The 6,767-nt window shown below is 43.0% G+C and overlaps 1 non-coding gene across 1 annotated transcript; it reads right to left on the bottom strand.

Annotated features, from left to right (window-relative positions):
- Positions 1–1,604: 1,604 nt before the first annotated feature.
- Trnas-cga lies at positions 1,605–1,679 on the bottom strand. The gene has a single exon. It is a non-coding gene; the product is annotated as a tRNA-Ser (tRNA).
- Between the last annotated feature and the right edge of the window lie 5,088 nt (positions 1,680–6,767).

The raw sequence follows: 6,767 nt of genomic DNA on the forward strand, positions 1-6,767 counted from the left end.
GAACAAACACTGGTAGCAGTTACTTCTGTAAAATATCTGGGTATATGCGTGCGGAACGATTTGAAGTGGAATGATCATATAAAATTAATTGTTGGTAAGGCGGCTGCCAGGTCGAGATTCATTGGGAGAGTCCTTAGAAAATGTAATCCATCAACAAAGGAGGTGGCTTACAAAACACTCGTTCGACCTATACTTGAGTATTGCTCATCAGTGTGAGAATCCGTACCAGATCGGGTTGACGGAGGAAATAAAGAAGATCCAAAGAAGAGCGGCGCGTTTCGTCACAGGGTTGTCTGGTAACCGTGATAGCGTTATGGAGATGTTTAGCAAACTCAAGTGGCAGACTCTGCAAGAGAGGCGCTCTGCATCGTGTAGCTTGCTGTCCAGGTTTCGAGAAGGTGTGTTTCTGGATGAGGTATCGAATATATTGCTTCCACCTACTTATACCTCCCGAGGAGATCACGAATGTAAAATTATAGAGATTCGAGCGCGCACGGGGGCTTTCCGGCAGTCGTTCTTCCCGCGAACCATACGCGACTGGAACAGGAAAGGGAGGTAATGACAGAGGCACGTAAAGTGCCCTCCGCCACACACCGTTGGGTGGCTTGCGAAGTATAAATGTAGATGTAGATGTAGATCGTAGCAGCTTAGCAGACTGCAAGAACTGATGTGCACGGGTTTCAGACAGACACACATCGCTCCCACGCTGGAACAGGTTCCCCTGGGAGCCGCACCCAACTGGCCTGGCCGCCTTAACAGCACAGCCAGAGCCGCAGGCAGCCGTCCTGGGGCGCTCCTTATCGCACGGGCCCCGCCCTGCAGCCGGGCTATTCTATTAGACCCCACCTCCAACCCCTCCCGTCAAACCCCTATATACCGTGCCTCTTCCCGAATTACACCGCCGCGGCACTTAATCCAATCAGCACGCTCCTTTGTCAGGGAGGCGCGGAGCGGAGGGAACCGACGTCAGCCCACAAAGGAAACCCGTTGCGGGAGGAGGAAAGTCCCCTGCGACACCAAACCAATGCTTGGAGTTGAAAGTCAGCCTCGAGATAAGCCCGGTGGTCATGCAAACCGTCACTGTGTTTTTTACAGCAGTCATTCAGAGCAGCTACTTATTAACCTGTTTGATCAGACACAACTACGAGCTTATGATGTCTCATTCCTTTCCGTGGACCCCCCTCGCACTGCACTCGACGTAAAGAAATTCGCCTAGTGTCTCGTTATTAATGCACTAGATTTATTTTCTTTTCAGATGGTTATCGATTAGGTTGGTCGACTGTTGTCTAAAATAATAAGTTAGCTTGATACTAAACATTTAGTGTTTTTGTTGTATTTGCAGTTGTAGATGTCCTTACCTTCTGTTTAAAAACTGCTTAAATGCAGCATACCATGCTAATCTTTCCTGTGCAAGCCTCTGCATCGCTACTGCAGTCAACACCCACTTGGAACTTCTTACTATATTCAAGCTTTGGTCTCCCTCTAGAATTTTTAACTCCCCCCCACCTACAGAAATATTTCCGTTACCTAATCGACTATTTTTGGGGCCTCCGGATGAGTCTTATCAACTGTTTCCTTGAAACTTCCTGCCAGATTAAAACTGTTTGCCGGACCGAGACTCGAACTCGGGACCTTTGCCTTTCGCGGGCAAGTGCTCTACCAACTGAGCTACCCAAGCACGACTCCCGCCCCATTTTCATATCTGCGCACATTCCGCTGCAGAGTGAAAATCTCATTCTGCAAACATCCCCTAGGCTGTGGCTAATCAATGTCTCCACAATATCCTTTCTTTCAGGAGTGCTAGTTCTGCAAGGTTCGCAGGAGAGCTTCTGTTAAGTTTGGAAGGTAGGAGACAAGGTACTGGCAGATGTAAGGATGTGAGGAAGGGGCGTGAGTCGTGCTTGGGTTGAGCGCTTGCCCGCGAAAGGCAAAAGTCCCGAGTTCGAGTCTCGGTCCGCAAACAGTTTTAATCTGCCAGGAGTTTCATATCAGCACACACTCCGCTGCAGAGTGAAAAGCTCATTCTGGGAACTGTTTCCTTTTTTAACTAAAGATATGCCATAAATTTCTTTCCTTCTTAATTTGATTCAGTAATTTTACAATCCAGCTTAGCCACGAAATCTTCAGAATTCTTCTGTGGAACCATCTTACAAACGGTATTTGACTCTTATCCATACAGTTTAACGCCTATGTTTCACTTCTGCCCAAGCCTGCACTCCAGACAAGTATCTTTAGAAAAGACGTCGCGACAAATTTATATTCAATGTTCAAAAATTTCTCTCTCGAAACACTTTTGTTGATATTGCTAGTCCGCCTTTTAGTCCTCTTTACTCCGATGAGTTATGTGCTGCCCAAATACCGAGATGCATCTGCTGCTTTTAGTATCTCATTTCCTGACCCAGTTCCATCACAATCACCTTTTTTTGATTAAATTGTATTCCACTACTATTGTTTTACATTTATTGACAATCATCTTATAACCTCTTTTCAAGACACTATTTATTTCGTTCCGCTGATCTTTGCCATCTCTGATACAATTCCAGTGTCATCGACAAATTTCAAAGTTTTAATTTCTTCTCCGTGAACCTTAATTGCCACTCTAAATTTCTTCTTATTTGCGTTTACTGCTTGCTCGATGAATAACATGAAATATAATCTACAACTCTGTCTCCTTCCCTTCTCAACTGTTGCTTCCTTTTCATGTCCTTCGACACTTCTGGCAGAAATCTGGTTCCTGTAAAAGTTACACATAACCTTTCCGTCTCTGTTTTCTCTCTCTTTTTAATGTTTTCTTTCCCTGGGATCCCTGCTTCTTTCGAAATTTCATAGATTCTAGTCCAGCCCACTGAGTCAAGGGCTTTCTCTATACCTAGAAATGTAATTAACATAAGTCTGCCTTCCTTCAGTCTATCTTATATAGTATGGTGTAGTCTAAGTATTCTCTGTCGTGTTCCTACGTTGCTCATGCCAACATTTCTTCGTCTTTCCCTTCTTCTGTAAACAATTCGTGTCAGTATTCTGCAACCATAACTTATTAAACTGATGGCTCGGTACTATTCACACCTGTCGGCACTTGTCCTCTTTGGAGTTATTGTCACTGCATTATTCTTGAAGTCTTAAGGTATGTCGCCTGTTTTGTATCTATAATATCGGGTAGAACAGTTCTGTCACATTATGTTCTCCAAAGAATCTCAATAATTCTGAGGGAACGTTCTTTACTTCAAGTGCCTAATTATTAATTAGATCTTTCTGTGCTTTATTAAGTTCTTCTCACAGTACCACGTCTCCCTTCTTATTGTCTTGAAATCCTTTTCCTTTTGACTGTGCTTTTTAACATCCCACTTTTATGCCATCCCTTCTTTGTTGAGTATTGACATGCAATCTCAGCTTACGATATTCATAAAACTGTTTCCTTTCTCACCAAAAAACGCATCAATTTAGCAATACCCTGTTTCTGTCTTTCCCATATTCATGCATGCCTCTACATCTTTATGCTTCAAGTATAGTCATATTTGCATTGCCGTTTTGAATCTCTTGCATCTTCATTTTTATACGCCTCATTTCCTTTTCCCTGCTTCACTTGCTGTGTGTTTTTAATTTTTCCTTTCATAAATTTTCTTGTCCTATACAAGAACTTCTACCGGTAGTTGTCTATTTGGTAGGTGTTTTCGTCTGTTTCCTTCTCTACGCGATTTCTCAAAGATACTATTACGTTTTTCCCCCCTGCTTCAGTAAACAATTATCTAACCTTCCTTTAGTAGCTTTCATTCCGCAATTTCTTCAGTTTTAATCTGCAGTTCATAACCAATTAATTATGGTCAAAGTACCTTCTAACCCTGAAAATGTATTGCAGCTTAAAATGTTATTTCAAAAACTCTGTCTTGTACGATCTATCCGAAACTTTGAGGTGTCTCCAAGTCTCTTTCACGTATACAATCAGCAGTGAGTAGTTATTAAATTGTGCTCTGTGCAGAAATCTACTCGAATATTTTACCGAAGAGGGTGTCAATACGAGGGAAAAGATGGGTATCGCCGCAGATTGTCGTTTGCATACATTCATAGGCAAGTATATATACAGGGAAAAAACTCCCTTTGTTATGACCTCCTGGGGATAATCCTTTCCGAGAAACCCCCTTAGCCCTCCCCCTCCCCACCCTTCTGGGAACAGCACTTACCAATACAATCAATTGCATTGGCTAATTCATTAAATCGATCAATTAGTTGACCCCTCCCCCTCTGGAAAAACCCGACCCTCCACCTATCCTCCCCAGCTAGAAATTGAGAGGAAAAATTCAGCTGATTGGCCATGTGGCGGGAAATCGATTGCATTGTACGGAATATTGTTTAAACTTTTTCTGCTAGACAAGGAAATGTATGCAATATTGTTTATTTAAATAGTTTATGGGATAGAAGGTAGTGATTGGAATATTGTTTATTTATTTATTTAAAGAATTTGTCGGGAAATTAACTGTATATGAAACACAGATTATTTAAGCACTTTGTGGGTGATAAGGCGTATGGAATATTAAAACAACTGTGACACCTTTCTGCTGTGATCGCGCATAGAACGATGAGTGAGCTTAGTTTATGTTTGTTACTGCAGTCAGGGATGGTAAGGCTAATATTTTTTTTTTATTTTCCTCACTTTTCGAAGCACATTGGTGCCCAATCATAGACAGAAAAATCAGAACAATTAAATATCTAAAAGTTCATGATATATTTAGAATCCTACAACAGGTCGTGAAAAAAGAAAACACAAACAGAATTCGAAGCACTTTCCTACAGAAGAGAAAAATGGCAGGAATTTTTGGTGAATTTTCGATGTCCTACGAAATCCAGTCTGAAGATGCTCTAAAGCCACAGCGGTGGTTGGAGGGACAGCATTTCAGTTGTCCGAACCAGAGGAGGCTGGTCTACTTGGACTTGTCTCTGAAAAGTCGAACAAAGAAGATTCCACGTGATTCTCTGATGTCACGGAACTTTCTGTAGATACATTGCTCTATCTCCATCTTGTTCGAACCGGTCTGTAGAGACTCCTATAACCCTCTCCCCCCCCCCCCCCCCCCCCCGCCACCACCAGCAGCGCCGCCACCACAAATGATATCTTGTGACTCTCTGACGTCATGGAACTTCCTGCGAATGGAGAATTCTGATTAGTTCTTATTGAATTTACCCGCCAAGTTTCTGCTGCTCGTGTGGGAGCACTGTCTGCCACTTTTACAGACGCACAAATGACGAGAATTTCAGCAGCAAACTGTTCTTTACAGATCGAGAAACATACAGCAATCATACTGCACTGACAGCTAACCTCTGCAAAAACGGTCTGCAGATCATGAATGGAATCAAGTGCGGTAAATCAGCCAGCGTTTGGGATCTCTGGCACGTGTGGTATTGTCAGGGCGACGCGATGAAGATCAAAACAATGCAATGTCCTAATTACAGATCACGTTACTAAATACCACCGATCACGGACTAGATATCAGCCACTTTTGATCTCGTAGCCTCCAAACAAAGCATCAATCGGCGGCATTCTGTTGATCAGAAAATTCATCAAACTCGCTTCCTATATGTCTGTGTGAACCAACGTCTCGAAATACGCAGGCGGAAGTTTTCATCTGTCCTCAGAATACTATGTTCGTGTTGGTAACAAAGGGACAGCTGATGCAGTTTTTCGATATAAAAAATACAGTGAAATATTCCATTTGCACTACCCGATCAAATTAACTGTTTAACAATTTACAGGGCTCAAATAGTTCCAAACATTTCCTCCCACCTTATGATGTTGCTTCTTCGCAATAAAACATATTTTCAACGTTTCAGTATCACACCCAAAAGTTATGTAAATCAATTTCTACCAAAAATACATTACTTGCCATTAAAATTGCTACACCAAGAAGAAATGCAAATGATAAACGGGTACTCATTGGACAAATATATTATACTAGAACTGACATGTGATTACTGCTGTGGATTGGCAAGACAGCCAACCCACTATGAGAGGAAGCCGAAAGGCACGCGTTTTAGCTCCCGCAGGCTGGTGTGAGGTATGGAACAGGTCAAGGAAATGAGACTAACAAAAAAAAAAAAAAAAAAACGTACGTAGCTGCTGGAATACTTAACTTTAATCCATAATTGGTGAACATCGCTCTTGACGGTACATGTTTTACAGCATCAATAGTAACTGGTAATGGCGCCTTGCTAGGTCGTAGCAAATGACTTAGCTGAAGGCTGTGCTAACTATCGTCTCGGCAAATGAGAGCGTATTTTGTCAGTGAACCATCGCTAGCAAAGTCGGCTGTACAACTGGGGCGAGTGCTAGGAAGTCTCTCTAGACCTGCCGTGTGGCGGCGCTCGGTCTGCAATCACTGATAGTGGCGACACGTGAGTCCGACGTATACTAACGGACCGCGGCCGATTTAAAGGCTACCACCTAGCAAGTGTGGTGTCTGGCGGTGACACCACAATTACATTTTCACGCAATTTTGGTGCATGGATCCTGAGAAGTCAGTACCCAGAACAACCACCTCTGGCCATAATAACGTCCTTGATACGCCTGGGCATTGAGTCAAACAAAACTTGGATTGCGTGTACAGGTACAGCTGCCCATGCAGCTTCAACACGATACCACAGTTCATCAAGTGTAGTGACTAGCGTATTGTGACGAGCCAGTTGCCCGTCCACCATTGACCAGACGTTTTCAGTTGGTGAGAGATCTGGAGAATGTGCTGACCAGGGCAGCAGTCGAACATTTTCTGTATCGAGAAAGG

The sequence above is a fragment of the Schistocerca americana genome, chromosome 4 (genome assembly GCF_021461395.2).
Source record: "Schistocerca americana isolate TAMUIC-IGC-003095 chromosome 4, iqSchAmer2.1, whole genome shotgun sequence".
NCBI lineage: Eukaryota > Metazoa > Arthropoda > Insecta > Orthoptera > Acrididae > Schistocerca > Schistocerca americana.